Source organism: Felis catus, chromosome B2, assembly GCF_018350175.1.
Source record: "Felis catus isolate Fca126 chromosome B2, F.catus_Fca126_mat1.0, whole genome shotgun sequence".
Taxonomy (NCBI): Eukaryota; Metazoa; Chordata; class Mammalia; order Carnivora; family Felidae; genus Felis; species Felis catus.
Window position 1 is genome coordinate 83,972,746 of NC_058372.1, and position 8,077 is coordinate 83,980,822.

The 8,077-nt window shown below is 36.3% G+C and overlaps 1 long non-coding RNA gene across 1 annotated transcript in view; it reads left to right on the plus strand.

The window, feature by feature from the left end:
- LOC123385471 overlaps positions 1-3,401 on the plus strand; it is a 35,104-nt gene extending 31,703 nt beyond the window's left edge. The window contains exon 6 of the long non-coding RNA XR_006598047.1: positions 843-3,401. This is a non-coding gene — a long non-coding RNA (uncharacterized LOC123385471). The remainder of the gene's footprint in view (positions 1-842) is intronic.
- The last annotated feature ends 4,676 nt before the right edge of the window (positions 3,402-8,077 follow it).

Consider the following 8,077-nt stretch of genomic DNA (forward strand, 5'->3'; position numbering starts at 1 on the left):
GCCTCCCTCCCTCTCTAACTTTTTTCCCCCTCCCGCTCCCTCCCCCCCATGGTCTTCTGTTAAGTTTCTCAGGATCCACATAAGAGTGAAAACATATGATAATCTGGCTTTCTCTGTATGACTTATTTCACTTAGCCTAACACTCTCCAGTTCCATCCACGTGGCTACAAAAGGCCATATTTCATTCTTTCTCATTGCCAAGTAATATTCCATTGTGTATATAAACCACAATTTCTTTATCCATTCATCAGTTGATGGACATTTAGGCTCTTTCCATAATTTGGCTATTGTTGAGAGTGCTGCTATAAACTTTGGTGTACAAGTGCCCCTATGCATCAGCACTCCTATATCCCTGGGGTAAATTCCTAGCAGTGCTATTGCTGGGTCATAGGGCAGATCTATTTTAATTTTTTGAGGAACCTCCACACTGTTTTCCAGAGCAGCTGCACCAGTTTGCATTCCCAGCAACAGTGCAAGAGAGTGCCCGTTTCTCTTTTTGAACTGGCTTTTTTTTTTTTTTTGTCACTTAACATTCTTGTTAGTCTTTGGTTTATAACATAAATGTTAAGAGTCCTTCATTGTGCTGAGCTTTAGCTTTTAAACCTCATGAATATCATCTTTGGTCTATTGTTTGGACCTAGGGTTCCAAAGGCATAATTTGAATTTCAAAGCTGGGAATTTTTTGTTTTCTTTTCTAATGTGACAGCCCTTTCCTGCAGCAACAGATGAGTCAATCTCATGTCTAATTTAAGGAGAGAATCCACAGACTAATAAGGGAATTACAGTCAATAAAGAATACATGGTCTGATATAACCAAAGTTTACTTTGTCACTTCGTTATAGCTTTGCTCTACTCTCTCCTGTGAGGCAGACCCACCTTCCTGGGTCACTGCCAGTACAAGAAGATTCAAGTGAAGCAAAAGGCTGACCACATGGCTCGAGTCCCTGGTCAACTCCTACAAGGATATAAGGTAATAAACTTCAGCTCTTCTGAAATCTATGGTTGCCTTCAACAGTGGAAATGGCTAGAGAGTAGAACAGATAAGACCATGAGAAATTTGACCACAGGCTGATTAACTCCACTGACTTAATTAGAGTCAGCAGGAGAAGGAACAGAAGATAATATTTGCCCCTTTGATAATATTGCCACTTTGACATGAGAGAAAACTCAAACACTGCGTACAGAGCTCACTGACATTATGGTAATGATAGACAAGCATCATACTTCATTAATTTTCTATTACTGCTGTTACACATTACTCCAAATTTAGTGTTTTAGACCAACAACTACTTATATCTTATATGGGTCAGAAATGCACGTGGGGTTAGCCAGGTGCTCTGGTTAGGGTCTAACAGGGCTTAAATCAAAGTGTAAACTGGCTGAGTGCTTAGCTATGGACTCTAAGATCCATTTACAAGTTTATTCAGATTTTTGGCATAACTTGTTTCTTTGCGGTCATGGTTACTGATGTCCCATTTCTTTGACATGTTGCCCCCACCATCTTCAAGCCAGTCACGGTGCTTCAAATATTTCTTATCCTTTAAATCTCTCTGACTTCTGTCAAATCTCTCTGATGTCCTCCTGTGCTTTAAAGAGCTCATGTGATTCCACTGGGCCATCTAGCTAATCCAGAATAATCTCACTATCTTGAGGTCAACAGATCTGTCACTTTAATTATACTTGTAACGTCTCTTTTGCCATGTAACATAATAAAGTCACAGGTGTTACACAAGGGGACAAAGACCACGGGGGCCAAAATTCTGCCTATCACACATGTATACAATATCAAAATTTTAAAGATGACACAGATTAACATATAGCATAGTTAGGCTCTACAATTCCAACATTCACCCACAATACGCTTGCCCTGCACGTGATATCTGGCCACTTACAGAAGCAGAAAAGCTCTTCTAGTCTTTGTTTAGACAGTATATGGCTTTAGATACATCATTTAATTTTTCCATGCCTCTGTATTTTTATCTCAAAAAAGAAGTAATACATGTTACCATACCTAACTGGATTAACTGATGTAAGCATCACACACACGCAAAAGCAAATAGTGGTATTTCAAGAATTTAGTGACTATTTCTTATTTCTTATCATTGAGACTACAACAAGATTAGAATCACTACTCTTGGTATAAAAAAAAAGAAATAAGAAAAGTCAATGTTTAGAAGATGATGTATTTATATTTTTTAACTCTAATGAACTTTAAAAATCCTATGGAAAAATCCATATGGTGTGTATAAGTGCAAATAGAAAAAAAACATCAGATGAGGAATCTATTTCTTTTCATGTTTCATTTTGCCAAGAGATAATGCAGTCCTCGCTCTGGAATCTCATCTGTCACACTGTGCTCTATAAAGTGACAGGACACGATGTGACATGTTGATGAGACCCTACGTGACACAGGGCATGGTTTGTGGTCTGTGTTGGCACAGATAATTAGGAAAACCCTGGAAAAGAGTAGTTTGAGAGGGATTGAATGAGGAATTATTAGGACAGATAAATAAAAGGTAAGGATGAGCACACCTTTTTTAATAAAATACAACATGCAGAATATTAGATAGTCTCCCCTTGGACCCAAATTTTATAATCATCTGTTGGCATTTAACCTTCAGATATGATTAAGATAGCAAAGCTCATACCATAGCATTCCCTTGTAAGAGGAGAATATAGTGATATGAGGTAATTGAATTTTGTTCTGACCCTCTTTGGCCTCTGTGCAGAAGCAATTTGTGAATTATTTAGGGAAAAAAGGAAAAGGATATTTGCCTCAAGAGAGAAATGCTGGGTGCAAAGAAGAATTTAGTTCAGTGGCACTGTCTCTTAGAATACATCTGCTTTCCCAGCTTGAAATGAAAATCGAAATGGAAATTTCTATTCATCCTTATGCATTAACAAGATCCCTTCCTTTCACTGCCATGCTTCATATGTCCTAAACTAGACCAATGGCAGATCTAAAACTTTATAAATCATGCTGAAGCCTTTGTTATTAAAATGACAATTTATGAGTGAGCCAATAAATGAACATAACCCCACTGTAAATAAAAACAGCATGAATATTTGAGCTTTTCAAGCCAAAACTAAAGCCAAAATTAAGAGCAGTAGAGATGTTAATTGTACCATTCCTGTTCAGTTATACCTCTGTATATTTATACACTTTAAAAAAAGAGCTGTAGTTTATAGGCCAAAGAATGGTGGTGAAATGAATAAAAATTCCTTTTTTCTTGTCTCTTTCTTTGGTTTTGAAGTACTTTTTTAATGTTGTGATTATATAACTTTCCGTCTGAACGAATAAAACATGCTGGTATTATCACTGAGCTTTATTTTTTTTTTAATTTTTTTTAACGTTTATTTATTTTTGAGACAGAGAGAGACAGAGCATGAATGGGAGAGGGTCAGAGAGAGAGGGAGACACAGAATCTGAAACAGACTCCAGGCTCTGAGCTGTCAGCCCAGAGCCCGATGCGGGGCTCGAACTCACGGACCGCGAGATCGTGACCTGAGCTGAAGTCGGCCGCTTAACCGACTGAGCCACCCAGACGCCCCTATCACTGAGCTTTAAAATAAATCACGAATATGTCTATAGAACACTGTTCTCCAAAGATTCTGGATACCTTACTTTTTATAGCCATCAACAGTACTAGCATGTATGTGACAGCAAAAGGGTCAGAATGAAAATGATTTAATAAAGAAATTCCAAACTAATGTAAACAAAAATGAAATTGCAGCCAGCCTGTCACAGCCTTAGAGAGTTGAGAGGTCAGTATGAAACATTTTGCTTTATTTCTAAAGCTTTGATTGGCCTGCCAACATGCATTTGGGCCGTCACTCTGAGGACCCTTCTAGTAGCACTGAAGTGGCAGGCAGCTCGTGATTGATGAGTGTTTGCATCTATTTTATTATTTGTTGCATATTTCTTCCCTGACATGCTTAACTAAAAAAAAATTCATACGAGAACTTTTACAATGACGTGAACCAACTTGCACCAGCATTCGATTTCTGTGTGGTTAGCAAACTGCAGCAAAAACAAACGCTCGCACAAACACAACAGGCTCTTTGGAGATAAGGAATATTGTGTCAGTTCCGTAACATTATTAATACATTCCCATGGAAGAAATGGGGAACAGAACATCTAATACCCAAAATACAAGGTTGTAAGTAAATCAGACTTGGTGGAGAACTTTCTGAAGTTGTTTCTAACAATCTCTTTGTGGACTACCTGGCTATTTTTCCATTGCAATTTTTATTGGCCAAAGATAAACAAGTTTGAGATCAAGACTCTAAATCGCAGAGTTTGAGTGTCTAAATCTTCGTGGGCAGTGATTAGAGGTGACAGTGGCCTTGTAACAAAAGACTTAGTATTCTCCCTTCCTGAGCTTCTGCAGGTTTGTGTGGAGTTAATGCCATAAGCCCAAGGTTGGCTCCGGGAGCAGGTTGGAGCGCACGTATTGGCTTCAACTTGGTCTTCTATTGTGCCACCTGGCTGAATAAAATGCATGAAAAATATATTCTCTCCTTGATTATTCTCCCCTTGATTTCACTTCCCTAATATAATGGAGCAGTTTTAGTGTGTGTGAGGTCTCTTTGTGTTTCAGTTAAAAAGAAATTAACGCATACTGGCTTAAATGGTACTTGATAGGAGGTGGGGTTTGCTTGATCCGACTTTTATAACTAGAAGATCCACGGGTGGGCATAAATGAGGACTGACTTGCTTTAGTTGCTCAGGGCATTGCCACTCTGCATGCCTTGTTCAGGTTCGGCCACATCTTCCCACCGGGTTCTCTCAGAGAAGCAGAATGACTGTCATAGGTTTGTTTACACTTCACATTCACCTACCGCACACTCAGGAATTAGACACAAGCCCAGTTTCTTTCTCAGAATCCACAGAAATTTCAGTTGTCCTAATTGAGTCAGATATTCTTTCTTGAGCCAATATAAAAAGCACAGTTGACAATCACCAAATACCAAACATAAAACAAAATTTTCTTAAGGGAATTTTAAGGCTCGTGAATTAAGGATTAGTGTGTTGATAAGTGTGGTGAAGAAATTTTTGTGGAAAGTGAATTAATGAGTATTGAAAGCTTCTCTGAAAGAAATCATTATTTTAAGAGAAACCATAAATACAGGAAAGAAGTGTAATGAACTGTGGGGGGGTGTATACATAATCATTCCTATTTTAATACCTATATGCATGCATCCGTGATGTATGCATCATGTATATAAGGAAGCACTTAAAAACAGCTTCCCTAAAGCACTATTGTAAGTGCTATGCTGAGTTCTTTATAAATATTAATTCATATCATTAGAATAACCCTGTTTAAAATTACATATTATTATCTTTATTTTGTAGATGAAGAGATTGGATTTCAGAGAAATTAAGTAATTTTTCCAAGATCACTTATAGAAAGTGATGGAGGATAGTTTGAATTCATATCTTCCTTAAATTTTGTGGGGTTTTTTGAGTATAGTTGACACATAACGTTACATTAGTTTCAAGTGAATAAAATAGTGATTCAACATCTCTATACATTATGCTATGCTCACAAGCACAGCTACCATCCGTTATTGTGCAACACTATTACAATACCATTGGCCCATATTCCTTATGTGTACCTTTTATTCCTGTAATTTTATCACAAAACTGGAGGCCTGTATCTCCCACTCTCCTTTACCCACTTGCCCATCCCTCCACCCACTTCCCTCTGGCAACCGCCAGTTTGTTCTCTGAATTTATAGGTCTGATTCTGCTTTTTTGTTAGTTTGGTTACTCATTTGTTTTGTTCTTTAAATTCTACATATAAGTGAAATCATATGGCACTTGTCTTTCTCGGTCTGACTTATTTTACTTTGCATAATACCCTTTGGGTCTGTCCATGTTGCTGCAAATGGCAAGATCTCATCATTTTTTATGGCTGAGTAATATTGCATTGTGTATTTGTGCGCACATACCCGCATGTATGTGTATACATATTACACACACACACACACACACACACACACACACCACATCTTCCTCATCCATTTTATCTATCATGGACACTTAGGTTGGTTCCACATCTTGTCTATGGTAAATAATGCTGAAGTAAACATAGGGGTGCCCTATATCTTTATGAATTAGTGTTTATATTTTTTTGGTTAAAATATACAGTGGTGGAGTTATTGGAATTATTGGATCATATGGCATTTCTATTTTTATCTTCTAATTTCAAAGTTCATGATCATAACCACTGCATTATGGTTATACTCATATTTTTTTGGTTTACAGGTCAATCTCTCATTATTGTGAACTTCCTAAGGGCAGGGATTTTTTCTGCTTCATTCATTACCATCTTCCTCAGTGCCTAAAATAGAGTCTGGATTACAGTATTGCTTAGTTAACATTGAAACATTATTGAATAAAGGATTGTATCCCTTTGGCTAGAAAAAAGATGACACTTAATGATTAAACTTTGGGAAATCCTAAAGTTTATTGCTGTATAAGACCAGAGGGATAGAATTTACCATACCAAAGTAAAATAACTACAATGTCTGCTATGACCCTTGAGAAAAAAATTTTGGATTTGATATTTGGCACCAATTTTCATTAGCTATATAACTTAAATATAATTCCTTGCCTCTCTTTCTTCATTTAAGAATTATGGTAATTTACAGCATATATAACATTTTTTATGTGTTACTGAAATGATTAAATAAGGTTACATATATTAGACAATCATCCTATCTGCTGAAAGTGAGCAATCACTGATTATTAAATATTATTTTTACTATTATTACTTTCTTCTTCAATTTCATCCTCCTCCTCATCATCATCTTCATCACCATCATCATCAAGTCTCAAAGTGACTTATTTATATATATCCAGAGGGAAGCCATCTTCATGATCCGTTTTCAACTGTAAGATGGTTCTTAATAGCATCAATAAATCTCTTTCAATTGGATAAGTATGCCTGCGAAGAATATTTGGATTTATTTGCCCTAAATCAGAAACTCCCTAGAGACTGTCCTCATCAGAAGTCATTAAAATTCTATCTAATGAGGGTTTTGCCAGTAGCAACACAAAGAACTTAAAGGGTCCCTTTGATATCTAAACAGAATATTTTAAATTCTGACTTAGTAGATGCAGGTAGCCAAAATAAATTACCCAATTTTTTCCGTTTCTGGAAAGGTAGAATTTAGGAATTCTGGAAAATAACAGTTGATTCCGAAGACTTAATTAAATTTTATTCCCACTCTGTAAGACTGATCTTAAATTCACCTCTGCTTTAGAAAAATGTTTTTAATCACTTTTCATCCACTGAAATGTTAATGCTTACACCTGACATTTGTAGCTATTTATCACAAAGAATATGACAGTATTATTTGTTGTTTAATGTGTATTAGACTTGTTTTTCTAAAAGTTTTTGTTCATTACATATTCTCACGCTGACAGCATCTTCCAACCTTAAAACTCACAATATAATTAATTGTATACAGAGAGACAGAGAGAGAACTTAGCAATTCTTTTAAAATACCAACCTTATATGACATAGTGAGAGCAAGTAATTTTATTTTGCCTTGGAGAAAAGTCTAAATTTCAAAGCATTAAGTCATTTATTCAAGGTGACTCATCTAGTAAGTGACCGCAGCTTTCAACTCAGGTAGGTCTTTATACTTCAAATCTAGTACCTTGGGTTTTTTTGTCCTACTATAAATATTGGTGTTACATGTATGTATTCTTGTACTAGATTGGCAGATTTATGAAAGCAGGTACTTTTTCTTGATTTCTTTATACTTCTCAGAATGTTCAATGTATTTCTCGGAATATACATAGCGACTATAAAAAAAGGTATCCTTAAATGATAAGAAAGGAAGCTCAGAAGGGTGTACAGAAGCTGTATGTTGGAATGATCTAGTCCTCTCTCCTGTGAACACTTTCAGGTAATAGCTTTAGGCAATGCTGATATTCAGCTTCTTAGTTTATAAAACACTGGAAATGGCACACTAAAATTTTGATAACTTGGTCACAGTTTATTTAAAAACATAGTAATAATAAAAATGCAGTGGGGTTTAGGGGAACTGTAGGGAATAGTGT